General features: G+C 39.4%; 1 protein-coding gene across 3 annotated transcripts in view; it reads right to left on the bottom strand.

The window, feature by feature from the left end:
* The window catches only part of IST1 (IST1 factor associated with ESCRT-III), a 37,785-nt gene that overhangs the window by 18,901 nt on the left and 3,649 nt on the right, over window positions 1–15,235 (bottom strand). The window lies entirely within an intron of this gene.

Raw genomic sequence — 15,235 nt, 5'->3', positions numbered from 1 at the left:
ACTATAAAAATGTTGCAGCAATTCAACTATACTTCAATAAAAAAAAAATTTTTTTTTAAGTTGCAACAGGTAAGGCCAAATACTCTTGAAATGAATAACAGAAAATCTCAGTAAAGAAACAAAAGACATAAAGAGGAAACAAACTTTTTTTTTTGGCTGCGTGGAACCCAGCCCCGGCAGTGAAAGCCACGAGTCCTAACCACTGGACCACCAGGGAATTCCCGAAGAAACAAACTTTAGAACTGAAAAATACATCAAGAATAAGAAACTTACTGTATGAGCTAGAGAGCAGAAAGGAAATGACAGCAGAAAAAGCCAATACACTTCAAGATAGGTCAATACTACGTAACCAATCTGAAAAACAGAGATAAAAAACATTGAAAAAAGTGATCAAAGCCTCAGATATCTGTAGAACAAACAGCAAAGGATCTAATGTTTGCATTGTCAGAATCCCAGAAGGATGGGAGAAACAGTTTGGTACCAAACAACTTTTGAAAAAATACTGGCTTGAAAACCCCAAATTTAGCAAAAGACATAGATCTACAGACTGAAAGAGCTCAGAGAGCTCCAAAGAAATGTATGCCTGGACTCATCTTAATCAAATTGAACACTAAAGACAAATTTTTTTAAATACTGAAAGCAGTCAGAGAAAAACATGTTACCTATAGATGACCTATTCAAATAATAGATTTCACATCAGAAACAATGGAGGCCAAAAAGTGCCAAAAGAAAAGAACTGTCAACCCAGAATTCTATATCCAGAGACAATATCCTTCAGAAATAAAGGTGAAATAAGTCATTCTCAGATGAGGGAAAATTAATAAGAAAACTTGGAAAACTAAAAAAAGGAAAAAATAGCAAATATTTATATCTTATATTACAGAAATGGCAAATATCTGGGTAAATATAATAGATGGTTCTTCTCTTGAGTCTCCTAAAACGTATTTGAGGGACACTTCCCTGGTGGTCCAGTGGTTGGGATTCCGCGCTTCCACTGCAGGGTGCGTGGGTTCGATCCCTGGTTGGGGATCCTGCATGCCAAGTGGCATGGCCAAAAAAAAAAAATTTTTATTTGACAGTTAAAAGCAAAACTAATAACACTGTCTGACGGGTTTTTTTCAATGTATGTAGATGTAATACATAAGAAAACCACAACATAATAGTATAAAGGGGGGCAGGGCAAAGGGACCTATATGTTTCTATATTCCACAATAAGTGATAAAATACTGATTCTAAGTAGATTGTGAAAAGTTAAGTACATCCACTGTAATCCCTAGAGTGACCAGTAAAACATACTGTATCAAAAAATAGACTAAAAAACTTGACAGATTTTAAATTTGATACTGAAGTGTTCAAATAACCCAAAATAAGGCAGGAAAGCAAAAACAGAAATGAAAAACAGAAAACAAATAATAAAATGGTAGACCTAAAGTCAAATATACTAATGATTACATAATTAAATAGAAATGATCTAAACACAAAACACAGAGAACTGTAACTATGTATGGTGACAGATGTTAACTAGACCTTCTAGAATGGTTCAAAAAATGATCCAACTATATACTGACAAGAAGAAACTCACGTCAATACAATAATGTAGGTAGGTTAAAAGTAAAGGATGAGAAGATGGCGGAAGAGTAAGACGCGGAGATCACTTTCCTTCCCACAGATACATTAGAAATACATCTACACGTGGAACTGCTCCTACAGAACACCCGCTGAACGCTGGCAGAAGACGTCAGACCTCCCAAAAGGCAAGAAACTCCCCACGTACTTGGGTAGGGCAAAAGAAAAAAGAAATAACAGAGACAAAAGAATAGGGACAGGACCTGCACCAGTGGGAGGGAGCTGTGAAGGAGGAAAGGTTTCCACGCACTAGGAAGCCCCTTCGCAGGCGGAGACTGCGGTGGCGGGGGGGGGGGGAAGCTTCGGAGCCACGGAGGAGAGCGCAGCCACAGGGGTGCGGAGGGCAAAGAGGAGAGATTCCCGCACAGAGGATCGGTGCCGAGCAGCACTCACCAGCCCGAGAGGCTTGTCTGCTCACCCGCAGGGGCGGGCGGGGGCTGGGAGCCGAGGCTCGGGCAGGGAGAGGACTGGGGTTGGCTGCGTGAACACAGCCTGAAGGGGTTAGTGCACCACAGCTAGCCAGGAGGAAGTCCGGGAAAAAGTCTGCAGCTGCCGAAGAGGCAAGAGACTTTTTCTTGCTTCTTTGTTTCACGGTGCGCAAGGAGAGGGGATTCAGAGCGCCGCCTAAACGAGCTCCAGAGACGGGCGCGAGCCGCGGCTATCAGCAAGGACCCCAGAGACGGGCATGAGACGCTAAGGCTGCTGCTGCCGCCACCAAGAAGCCTGTGTGCGAGCGCAGGTCACTATCCACACCTCCCCTCCTGGGAGCCTGTGCAGCCCGCCACGGCCAGGTCCAGGGACAACTTCCCCGGAGAACGCGCGGCGCGCCTCAGGCTGCTGCAACGTCATGCTGGCCGCTGCCGCTGCAGGCTCGCCCCGCATCCGTACCCCTCCCTCCCTCCGGCCTGAGTGAGCCAGAGCCCCCGAAGCAGCTGCTCCTTTAACCCCGTCCTGTGTGAGCGAAGAACAGACGCCCTCAGGCGACCTACACGCAGAGGCGGGTCCAAATCCAAAGCTGAACCCCAGGAGCTGTACGAACAAAGAAGAGAAAGGGAAATTTCTCCCAGCAGCCTCAGAAGCAGCAGATTAAAGCTGCACAAACAACTTGATGTACCTGCATCTGTTGAATACCTGAATAGACAACGAATCATCCCAAATTCAGAGGGTGAACTTTGGGAGCAGGATATATTAATTTTTCCCCTTTTCCTCTTTTTGTGAGTGTATATGTGTATGCTTCTGGGTGAGATTTTGTCTGTAGAGCTTTGCTTTCACCATTAGTCCTAGGATTCGGTCCGTCCGTTTTTTTTTTTAACTTAAATTTTTTTTTCTTAATAAATTTTTTCTTAATAATTTTCTTATTTTTTATTTTAAAAACTTAAAAATTTTCTTAAATTTTTTCTTAATTTTTTTTTATTTTAAAAAATTAATAAATTTATTTTAAAAACTTAAAAAAAATTTTTTTCTTAATTTTTTTCTTACTTTTTATTATAATAGCTTTATTTTATTTTATTTTATTCCCTTTCTATTTTTTCTCCCTTTTATTCTGAGCCGTGTGGATGAAAGGCTCTTGGTGCTCCAGCCAGGCATCAGGGCTGTGCCTCTGAGGTGGGAGAGCCAAGTTCAGGACACTAGTCCACAAGAGACCTCCCAGCTCCACGTAATACCAAACGGCGAAAATCTCTCAGAGATCTCCATCTCAACATCCAGACCCAGCTTCACTCAACGACCAGCAAGCTACAGTGCTGGACACCCTATGCCAAACAACTAGCAAGACAGGAACACAGCCCCATCCATTAGCAGAGAGGCTGCCTAAAATCATAATAAGGCCACAGACACCCCAAAACACACCACCAGACGTGGACGTGCCCACCAGAAAGACAAGATCCAGCCTCATCCACCAGAACACAGGCACTAGTCCCCTCCACCAGGAAGCCTACACAACCCACTGAACCAACCTTAGCCACTGGGGACAGATACCAAAAACAACGGGAACTACGAACCTGCAGCCTGTGAAAAGGAGACCCCAAACACAGTAAGATAAGCAAAATGAGAAGACAGAAAAACACACAGCAGATGAAGGAGCAGGGTCAAAACCCACCAGACCTAACAAATGAAGAGGAAATAGGCAGCCTACCTGAAAGAGAATTCAGAATAATGATAGTAAAGATGATCCAAAGTCTTGAAAATAGAATAGACAAAATGCAAGAAACATTTAACAAGAATGTAGAAGAACTAAAGAGGAACCAAGCAACGATGAAAAACACAATAAATGAAATTAAAAATACTCTAGAAGGGATCAATAGCAGAATAACTGAGGCAGAAGAACGGGTAAGTGACCTGGAAGATAAAATAGTGGAAATAACTACTGCAGAGCAGAATAAAGAAAAAAGAATGAAAAGAACTGAGGACAGTCTCAGAGACCTCTGGGACAACATTAAACGCACCAACATTCGAATTATAGGGGTCCCAGAAGAAGAAGAGAAAAAGAAAGGGACTGAGAAAATATTTGAAGAGATTATAGTTGAAAACTTCCCTAATATGGGAAAGGAAATAGTTAATGAAGTCCTGGAAGCACAGAGAGTCCCATACAGGATAAATCCAAGGAGAAACACGCCAAGACACATATTAATCAAACTCTCAAAAATTAAATACAAAGAAAAAATATTAAAAGCAGCAAGGGAAAAATAACAACACATAAGGGAATCCCCATAAAGTTAACAGCTGATCTTTCAGCAGAAACTCTACAAGCCAGAAGGGAGTGGCAGGACATATTTAAAGTGATGAAGGAGAAAAACCTACAACCAAGATTACTCTACCCAGCACGGATCTCATTCAGATTTGATGGAGAAATTAAAACCTTTACAGACAAGCAAAAGCTGAGAGAGTTCAGCACCACCAAACCAGCTTTACAACAAATGCTAAAGGAACTTCTCTAGGCAAGAAACACAAGAGAAGGAAAACACCTACAATAACAAACCCAAAACATTTAAGAAAATGGGAATAGGAACATACATATTGATAATTACCTTAAATGTAAATGGATTAAATGCTCCCACCAAAAGACACAAACTGGCTGAATGGATACAAAAACAAGACCCGTATATATGCTGTCTACAAGAGACCCACTTCACACCTAGGGACACATACAGACTGAAAGTGAGGGGATGGAAAAAGATATTCCATGCAAATGGAAATCAAAAGAAAGCTGGAGTAGCAATTCTCATATCAGATAAAATAGACTTTAAAATAAAGACTATTACAAGAAACAAAGAAGGACACTATATAACGATCAAGAAATAGATCCAAGAAAAAGGTATAACAATTGTAAATATTTATGCACCCAACATAGGAGGACCTCAAAACATAAGACAAATACTAACAGCCATAAAAGGGGAAATTGACAGTAACACAATCATAGTAGGGGACTTTAACACCCCACTTTCACCAATGGACAGATCATCCAAAATGAAAATAAATAAGGAAACACAAGCTTTAAATGATACATTAGGGCTTCCCTGGTGGCGCAGTGGTTAGGAATCCGCCTGCCAATGCAGGGGACACGGGTTCGAGCCCTGGTCTGGGAAGATCCCACATGCCACGGAGCAACTAAGCCCATGAGCCACAACTACTGAGCCTGCGCATCTGGAGCCTGTGCTCCACAACGGGAGAGGCCGCGACAGTGAGAGGCCCATGCATCGCGATGAAGAGTGGCCCCTGCTTGCCGCAACTGGAGAAAGCCCTTGCACAGAAACAAAGACCCAACACAGCCAAAAATAAAAATAAATAAATAAACTTTAAAAAAAATTATACATTAAACAAGACGGATTTAATTGATATTTGGACATTCCACCCAAAAACAACAGAACACACATTTTTCTCAAGTACTCATGGAACATCCTCCAGGATAGATCATATCTTGGGTCACAAATCAAGCCTTCGTAAATTTAAGAAAACTGAAATCGTATCAAGTATCTTTTCTGACCACAACGTTATGAGACTAGATATCAATTACAGGAAAACATCTGTAAAAAATACAAACACATGGAGGCTACACAATACACTACTTAATAACGAAGTGATCACTGAAGAAACCAAAGGGGAAATCAAAAAATACCTAGAAACAAATGACAATGGAGACACGACGACCCAAAACCTATAGGATGCAGCAAAAGCAGTTCTAAGAGGGAAGTTTATAGCAATACAAGCCTACATCAAGAAACAGGAAACATCTCGAATAAACAACCTAACCTTGCACCTAAAGCAATTAGAGACAGAAGAACAAAAAAACCCCAAAGCTAGCAGAAGGAAAGAAATCATAAAGATCAGATCAAAAATAAATGAAAAAGAAATGAAGGAAACAATAGCAAAGATCAATAAAACTAAAAGCTGGTTCTTTGAGAAGATAAACAAAGTTGATAAACCATTAGCCAGACTCATCAAGAGAAAAAGGGAGAAGACTCAAATCAATAGAATTAGAAATTAAAAAGGAAAAGTAACGACTGACACTGCAGAAATACAAACGATCATGAGAGATTACTACAAGCAACTCTATGCCAATAAAATGGACAACCTGGAAGAAACGGACAAATTCTTAGAAATGCACAACCTGCCGAGACTGAACCAGGAAGAAATAGAAAATATGAACAGACCAATCACAAGCACTGAAATTGAGACTGTCATTAAAAATCTTCCAACACACAAAAGCCCAGGACCAGATGGCTTCACAGGCGAATTCTATCAAACATTTAGAGAAGAGCTAACACCTATCCTTCTCAAACTCTTTCAAAATATTGCAGAGGGAGGAACACTCCCCAACTCATTCTACGAGGCCACCATCATCCTGATACCAAAACCAGATAAAGATGTCACAAAGAAAACTACAGGCCAATATCACTGATGAACATAGATGCAAAAATCCTCAACAAAATACTAGCAAACAGAATCCAACAGCACATTAAAAGGATCATACACCATGATCAAGTGGGGTTTATTCCAGGAATGCAAGGATTCTTCAATACACGCAAATCAATCAACGTGATACACCATATTAACAAATTGAAGGAGAAAAACCATATGATCATCTCAATAGATGCAGAGAAAGCTTTCAACAAAATTCAACACCCATTTATGATAAAAGCCCTGCAGAAAGTAGGCATAGAGGGAACTTTCCTCAACATAATAAAGGCCATATATGACAAACCCGCAGCCAACATTGTCCTCAATGGTGAAAAACTGAAACCACTTCCACTAAGATCAGGAACAAGACAAGGTTGCCCACTCTCACCACTATTATTCAACATAGTTTTGGAAGTGTTAGCCACAGCAATCAGAGAAGAAAAAGAAATAAAAGGAATCCAAATCGGAAAAGAAGAAGTAAAGCTGTCACTGTTTGCAGATGACATGATACTATACATACAGAATCCTAAAAATGCTACCAGAAAACTACTAGAGCTAATCAATGAATTTGGTAAAGTAGCCGGATACAAAATTAATGCACAGAAATCTCTTGCATTTCTATACACTAATGATGAAAAATCTGAAAGTGAAATTAAGAAAACACTCCCATTTACCATTGCAACAAAAAGAATAAAATATCTAGGAATAAACCTACCTAAGGAGACAAAAGACCTGTATGCAGAAAATTATAAGACACTGATGAAAGAAATTAAAGATGATACAAATAGATGGAGAGATATACCATGTTCTTGGATTGGAAGAATCAACATTGTGAAAATGACTCTGCTACCCAAAGCAATCTACAGATTCAATGCAATCCCTATCAAACTACCACTGGCATTTTTCACAGAACTAGAACAAAAAATTTCACAATTTGTATGGAAACACAAAAGACCCCGAATAGCCAAAGCAATCTTGAGAACGAAAAATGGAGCTGGAGGAATCAGGCTCCCTGACTTCAGACTATATTACAAAGCTACAGTAATCAAAACAGTTTGGTACTGGCACAAAAACAGAAATATAGATCAATGGAACAGGATAGAAAGCCCAGAGATAAGCCCACGCACATATGGTCACCTTATCTTTGATAAAGGAGGCAAGCATATACAGTGGAGAAAAGACAGCCTCTTCAATAAGTGGTGCTGGGAAAATTGGACAGGTACATGTAAAAGTATGAAATTAGAACACTCCCTAACACCATACACAAAAATAAACTCAAAATGGATTAAAGACCTAAGTGTAAGGCCAGACACTATCAAACTCTTAGAGGAAAACATAGGCAGAACACTGTATGACATAAGTCACAGCAAGATCCTTTTTGACCCAGCTCCTAGAGAAATGGAAATAAAAACACAAATAAACAAATGGGACCTAATGAAACTTAAAAGCTTTTGCACAGCAAAGGAAACCATAAACAAGACCAAAAGACAACCCTCAGAATGGGAGAAAATATTTGCAAATGAAGCAACGGACAAAGGATTAATCTCCAAGATTTACAAGCAGCTCATGCAGCTCAATAACAAAAAAACAAACAACCCAATCCAAAAATGGGCAGAAGACCTAAATAGACATTTCTCCAAAGAAGAGATACAGATTGCCAACAGACACATGAAAGAATGCTCAACATCATTAATCATTAGAGAAATGCAAATCAAAACTACAATGAGGTATCATCTCACACCGGTCAGAATGGCCATCATCAAAAAATCTAGAAACAATAAATGCTGGAGAGGGTGTGGAGAAAAGGGAACACTCTTGCACTGCTGGTGGGAATGTAAATTGATACAGCCACTATGGAGAACAGTATGGAGGTTCCTTAAAAAACTAAAAATAGAACTACCATACGACCCAGCAATCCCACTACTGGGCATATACCCTGAGAAAACCATAATTCAAAAAGAGTCATGTACCAAAATGTTCATTGCAGCTCTATTTACAATAGCCAGGACATGGAAGCAACCTAAGTGGCCATCATCGGATGAATGGATAAAGAAGATGTGGCACATATATACAATGGAATATTACTCAGCCACAAAAAGAAACAAAATGGAGGTATTTGTAGTGAGGTGGATGGAGTTAGAGTCTGTCATACAGAGTGAAGTAAGTCAGAAAGAGAAAAACAAATACAGTATGCTAACACATATATATGGAATCTAAGGGGAAAAAAAATAAAGGTCATGAAGAACCTAGTGGCAAGACGGGAATAAAGACACAGACCTACTAGAGAATGGACTTGAGAATATGGGGAGGGGGAGGGGTAAGATGTGACAGGGTGAGAGAGTGGCACGGACATATATACACTACAAAATGTAAAATAGATAGCTAGTGGGAAGCAGCCGCATAGCACAGGGTGATCAGCTCGGTGCTTTGTGACCACCTAGAAGGGTGGGATACGGAGGGTGGGAGGGAGGCAGACGCAAGAGAGAAGAGATATGGGAACATATGTATATGTATAACTGATTCACTTTGTTATAAAGCAGAAACTGACACACCATTGTAAAGCAATTATACTCCAATAAAGATGTTAAAAAAAAAAAAGTAAAGGATGAAAAAAAGTAGATCACGCAAACACTAATCAAAAGAAAGCTGGAAGTTGTACCCTTCGACCCCCTCTACCCATTTCGTTACAAACTTCCAGTTATAAAATAAATGAGTCATGGGATGTAATGTACAATGTGGTGTAGTGACTATGGTTAATACTGTACTGCATATTTGAAAGTTGCTAAGAAAATAAATCTTTTTTATTTTTTTATTTCTTAATTTTCTGGCTGTGCCACATGGCATGTGGGATATGGGATCTTAGTTCCCTGACCAGGAATTGAACCCACGCTTCCTGCAGTGGAAGCGTGGAGTCTTAATCACTGGACTGCAAGGGAAGTCCCAAGAGAATAAATCTTAAAAGTTCTCATCAAAAGAGAAAGAATTGTAACTCGGTATGGTGATAGATATCTGTTAACTAGACTTACTGTTGTGATCATTTCGCAATACATACAAATATCAAATCATGTTGTACACCTGAAACTAATAAAATGTTATACATCAATTATATCTCAACTTAAAAAAAAAGCTGAAGGGGCTATATTGTTAAACAAAGTAGACTTCAAGAAGGATAACCAGGGATACAAAGGAATATTATATAATCATTAAAGGGTGAATTCACCAAGAAAATGTAACAATACTAATAGTGAATTCACGGAACAACGGAGCTTCAAAATACAAGAAGACAGGACAGGACAAAGAAACAAATCCCTAATTGTAGTTGGAGACTTCAACTGTACTTCCCTCTGTAATTCATCAAACTAGTAGACAGAATATCAGGATATAGAAGAAGTGAACACCAATTGTATCTTACTGACATTTATATAGAACACTCCACTCAACACAGCAAAGCACAGGGAACGTTCATGAATATAGACCATATCCTGAGGTACAAAACAAACCTTAACAAATTAAACAGAACTTAAGTCACCCAAAGTATATTCTTTAACTGCAATGGAAATTAACCAAAAATCAGTAACAAGAAAGATAACAAAATCTCCAAACACTTGGAAATTAAACACCATTACTTCTAAATAATCCATGTTAAAGAGGAAGCTTTAAGTGGAAATTATTTCTAAAGGTTTAAACTGCAAGAAAATGAAAATTAAAATACACCACCAAATTTGTGGTTGAAGCTAAAGCAGTGCTTAGGGCAAAATTCACAACTCTAAATGTTTACATTAGGAAAGAAGAAAAGTCTCGGGACTTCCCTGGCGGTGCAGTGATTAAGAATTCACCTGCCAATGCAGGAACACGGGTTCGAGCCCTGGTCCGGGAAGATCCCACATGCCGCGGAGCAACTACTGAGCCTGCACTCTAGAGCCCGCATGCCACAACTACTGAAGCCTGCGCACCTAGAGCCCGTGCTCCGCAACAAGAGAAGCCACCACAATGAGAAGCCCGCGCAGGGCAACGAAGAGTAGCCCCTGCTCACCGCAACCAGAGAAAGTCCGAGCGCAGCGAGATGAAGACCCAACACAGCTGAAAATAAATAAATAAATAAACTTATATTAAAAAAGAAGGTAGGTCTCAAATTAGTAATCTAAGCTTCCACCACAAGTAACGATAAAAAGAGCAAAACTAACCCAAAGCAAGCAGAAGGAAACAATAAAAACAAGGCAAAAACCAATGAAACAGAAAAGAGGAAAATCAATAAAACCAAATGCAGGTTCTTTTGAAAAGAGGAATGAGGGAAGGAGGGAGAGAGGGGGAGGGAGAGAGAGAGAGAGGAGACACAAATTACCAGTGTCAGTACGAAAAGAGACGGATATCATTACAGATCCTACAAATATTAGAAGGGAACATTATTACTAATCTACACCTATAAATTCAACCATGAGACAAAATGGACAAATCTGTTAGAAACGCAATTTACCAAAACTGACACAAAGAGAAACTATATTCAACATCTTGTAATAACCTATAATGGAAAAGAATCTGAAAACGAAGAAATATACATGTATAACTTAATCACTTTGCTGTACATCCAAAGCTAACACAACACTGTAAATCAACTATACTTCAATTAAAAAAAAAAAAAAACTTACACAAAGAAATCGAAAATGTAATTGCCCCTAAACATTACAAAAATTGAATATAAAATTAGGAACCATTCCAGAAGAAAATCCAGGCCCAGGTAGCTTCTCTGTCAAACATTTAAGGAAAATTAGCACAAATATTTACATGAACCCTCACACCTCAAAAGGCTGGTATGAGGATTAAATGAAAATCTGTGGAGTTTAGGGAATTCCCCGGTTGTCCAGTGGTTAGGACTCCGTGCTTTCACTGGCGAGGGCCTGGAATCAATCCCTGGTTGGGGAACTAATATCCCGCAAGCCTTGCGGTATGGCCAAAAAAAAAAAAAAAAAAATTGTGGCATTTAGAACAGTGCCTAGAACATACGTACACAATAAGCACCATATAAACATTAGTTAAAAAAAAAACTCTGGGGGACTTCCCTGGTGGTCCAGTGGTGAAGAATCCACCTTCCAATGCAGAGGACGCGGGTTCGATCCCTGGTCGGGGAACTAGGATCCCACATGCCGCGGGGCAACTAAGCCTGCGCGCCACAACTACTGAGCTCACATGCCTCAACGAGAGAGCCTGTGTGCCGCAAACTACAGAGCCCACGCGCTATGGAACCTGCGGGCCACAACTAAAAAAGAGAAAACCCGCACACCGCAACTAGAGAGAAGCCTGCACACTGCAACGAAAGATCCCAAATGCCTCAACAAAGATCCTGCCTGCCGCAACTAAGACATGACACAGCCAAAAATAAATTAAATAAATAAATTAATTTAAAAAAAAAAAAGAAAACTCTAGGGACTTCCCTGGTGGCCCAGTGGTTAGGATTCTGGACTTTCACTGCTGTGGCCCAGGTTCGATGCCTGGTTGGGGAACTGAGATCCCGCAAGCCAAGGGGTGTGGCCAAAAAATAAACAAAATAAAGTAAAATAAAATATACTCTAGTCAACAGACCCATACTCTGGGCTTCTCTGGTGACGCAGTGGTTAAGAATCCACCTGCCAATGCAGGAGACACGGGTTCGAGCCCTGGTCTGGGAAGATCCCACATGCCGCGGAGCAACTGGACCTGTGCACCACAACTACTGAGCCTGCGCTCTAGAGCCTGCGAGCCACAACTACTGAGCTTGCGTGGTACAACTACTGAAGCCTGCACGCCTAGAGCCGGTGCTCCGCAACAAGAGAAGCCACCGCAATGAGAAGCCTGCGCACCGCAACGAGGAGTGGCCCCCGCTCGCTGCCAACTAGAGAAGGCCCGAGCGCAACAACGAAGATCCAACGCAGCTAGAAATTAAAAAAAAAAAAAAAAAGACCCATACTCAAAGAAGAAGTCTAATAATCTAAAGATCAGCTGATAAATAAAACTTAAAAACTGAATAGTTGATGTACAATATTATATAAGCTATAATATTGATTGTTAAACAATACAGTGATTCACAACTTTTAAAGGTTACGCTCCATTATTAAATGGAATTTCGTATGTGTCTTAGGTTAAAATAAAAAGTTAAAGGTATGCTTTGTATCTTTTTTCCCCTGCTTTAACTTTTTTGATTAACTGTTTTGACCTCACTGGAGGATTTCAACTGTATATAATCAGTATAGCTCTTCTTCAAGGCAAACACTATTTCTGAGGTTCCACTGTTATTCTCACACTGCCTTACAGTACTTAGTACAAAGCTGTCACTCATTCATTATGTTAATTAGTGGAAATTTAACTAAAAGTAACATTTTTTTTTCGAATTGCACAAACTTACAGAAACTAGTTTTGTTTTAGATTTAAGGAAAGGAAAATAATTTGCCAAAACACTTTGTCAACTTGAGTTCTGAGGATTTTCAGCTTTCAGAAATTAGATTCCTGGACTTCCCTGGTTGCCCAGTGGTTAAGACTCCGTGCTTCCAATGCAGGGGGCACAGGTCCTAAATAATTACCAATATATTTTAAAAATCATTAGACCCAAAACTTATCTAATACAAAAGATCAATTTAATTACCATTTCAGGATTTTTTGGGGGGGGCCATGCAGCACAGCTTGCAGGGATCTTAGTTCCCTAACCAGGGACGGAACCTGGGCCCCAGCAGTGAAAGTGCCAAGTCCTAATCACTGGACCTCCAGGGAATTCCCACATTTCAGGATTTGAACCTGTGTTTCCAAAGCTAACTACCATAAACTTTGTATCTTGCATGATTAGGAATATTAATTTTAGGAATAACCTAAAAGTTAATAAACTATTCTGGTCAACAGTTACTGTTTTATACATATACAAACATTTATACACATAAAACAAACACATACACATTACCACATACTAATATTGTCCAATACCTAATTTAAAATTCTCTTCTGATTTAGAGGTTATTCCGAGATCATTTTGTGCCTCAACATTTTTACTGTCATTCATCCACTCACCAAACATTTGTTGAGTGCTATTCTATCAAGTACTGTGCTAAGCCAACAGAGACAAGAAACATTTAAGTAAGATGTGACCCGGGTGTTTCAAGGAGTTCACAATCTAATGGGGACAACTGACACAAAAACAACTATAAGATATATAAACAACTATAACATAAACCTTATAAAAGGTTTATGAACCAGTGATTGCAAATCTAGTGCTCAGTATTCTAACTACTATATTTATTAGTGTAACACCATTATGTCACACACTAGTCAGCAACCTCATGTTCCCTTCTTGGCTCTTTCCGATCCCTCACTTTACCCCAGACCTTAACATTGGAACAACAAACTGATCTAGTCCCTCTTTTATCACTCAGCTCCAGGAGCCTTTTAAAACTGGATAATCTCTCCATCGTGAATAAGGGAAAATGTAAAACCATGGATTGGCTCATTCCTCATGTTACTTGGGGGGAGAAGGGAAAGACTGCTGCAGCTCAGAACAGCTACCCAAATTAGTGAAGCTGCCCAGAGGCACTAATCCTGAAAACTTTAGCTAGAAATAGCAAAACAGACCCTCATGTCCTAAGAAACCAACTTTAGAGTCCTGTAGCTCCAAAAGAACCAAGCTGTGAAGGGAGGCAACAGAGTCAACAGTGGATAGAATGATATTTTGTAGTACATAGGAAAACTTCTGTATTTGACATGTATTATTTTATTTATCCTGAATACTTCTTTCTTATAAAATAAGTGATGTAAACAGATTTAGGTATGATTTAGGTATTGCAGACATGAAGATGTGACATAAAAGTACAAGCAAGCTAGAAGGCATTTCCAAGATAATATAGCCCAATTCTTAAAACCATTTCATTTACAGAATGCCAAGTTTACGTATTTTCACACTATAATCAAATCTCCAGTGACCAAACTAATCAAGATTGAAAATCTAATAAAATAAAGGACCACAAAACTAGTAGCATCATGTACAACTCACAAGAAAAGTACAGGCTTCAGAATTCAGAGACCATCAAGATTTTCTGGAAGGAGCTATAAATACCGAAATATGTAGGCATTATAAAAGGATTTTTATCTTGTTTCTCAATAAAAGTAACATTAAAAAATTCTTTGGGCATACTTTTACCAAGAGTTTCTCTTAAGGCATATTTTTACAAAGTTGTAATGATGGACTCTGATCACTAGTGAATCCTTTTATCACTTAACAGCATTATCTGCTACAGCCTTTAGAACCTTATTTTAATGGCCGCCTAATACCACACTGAGTAATCATTTTTAATTAATTCCCCAACCTTTTTATATTTGCCATATAAAATAATGCTTAAATTAGTATTCATGTGCATACTACTTTTCCTGTATTTTAAATTACTTCATTAGACTACACTCTTTTCTAGTTTTATTTTTAAGTCAAAAGAGACTACACATCATTGGGACTTGATTCTGATTTTAAAGGAATGAGAGCTTAAACTAAGTAGACTAGAGTTGGGGATTCTGGAACTCCTATCACTGAGAAGCCAGAGGCACACGAAGAGAGGGAGAAGGAAAACAATTTGGACAGAACAATAACACTACCTTAAAAATGAGAAAACTTGAGAAACTGGGTGGCTTTAAAATGTAATACTGGGCTTCCCTGGTGGCGCTGTGGTTAAGAATCCGCCTGCCGGCCCGCCGACTGCTCCCGGCTCCC

The sequence above is a fragment of the Eubalaena glacialis genome, chromosome 18 (genome assembly GCF_028564815.1).
Source record: "Eubalaena glacialis isolate mEubGla1 chromosome 18, mEubGla1.1.hap2.+ XY, whole genome shotgun sequence".
In the NCBI taxonomy this organism is placed as follows: Eukaryota; Metazoa; Chordata; class Mammalia; order Artiodactyla; family Balaenidae; genus Eubalaena; species Eubalaena glacialis.
Note: the sequence above shows the minus strand (reverse complement) of the source record. Positions and strands in the feature narration are given on the sequence as shown.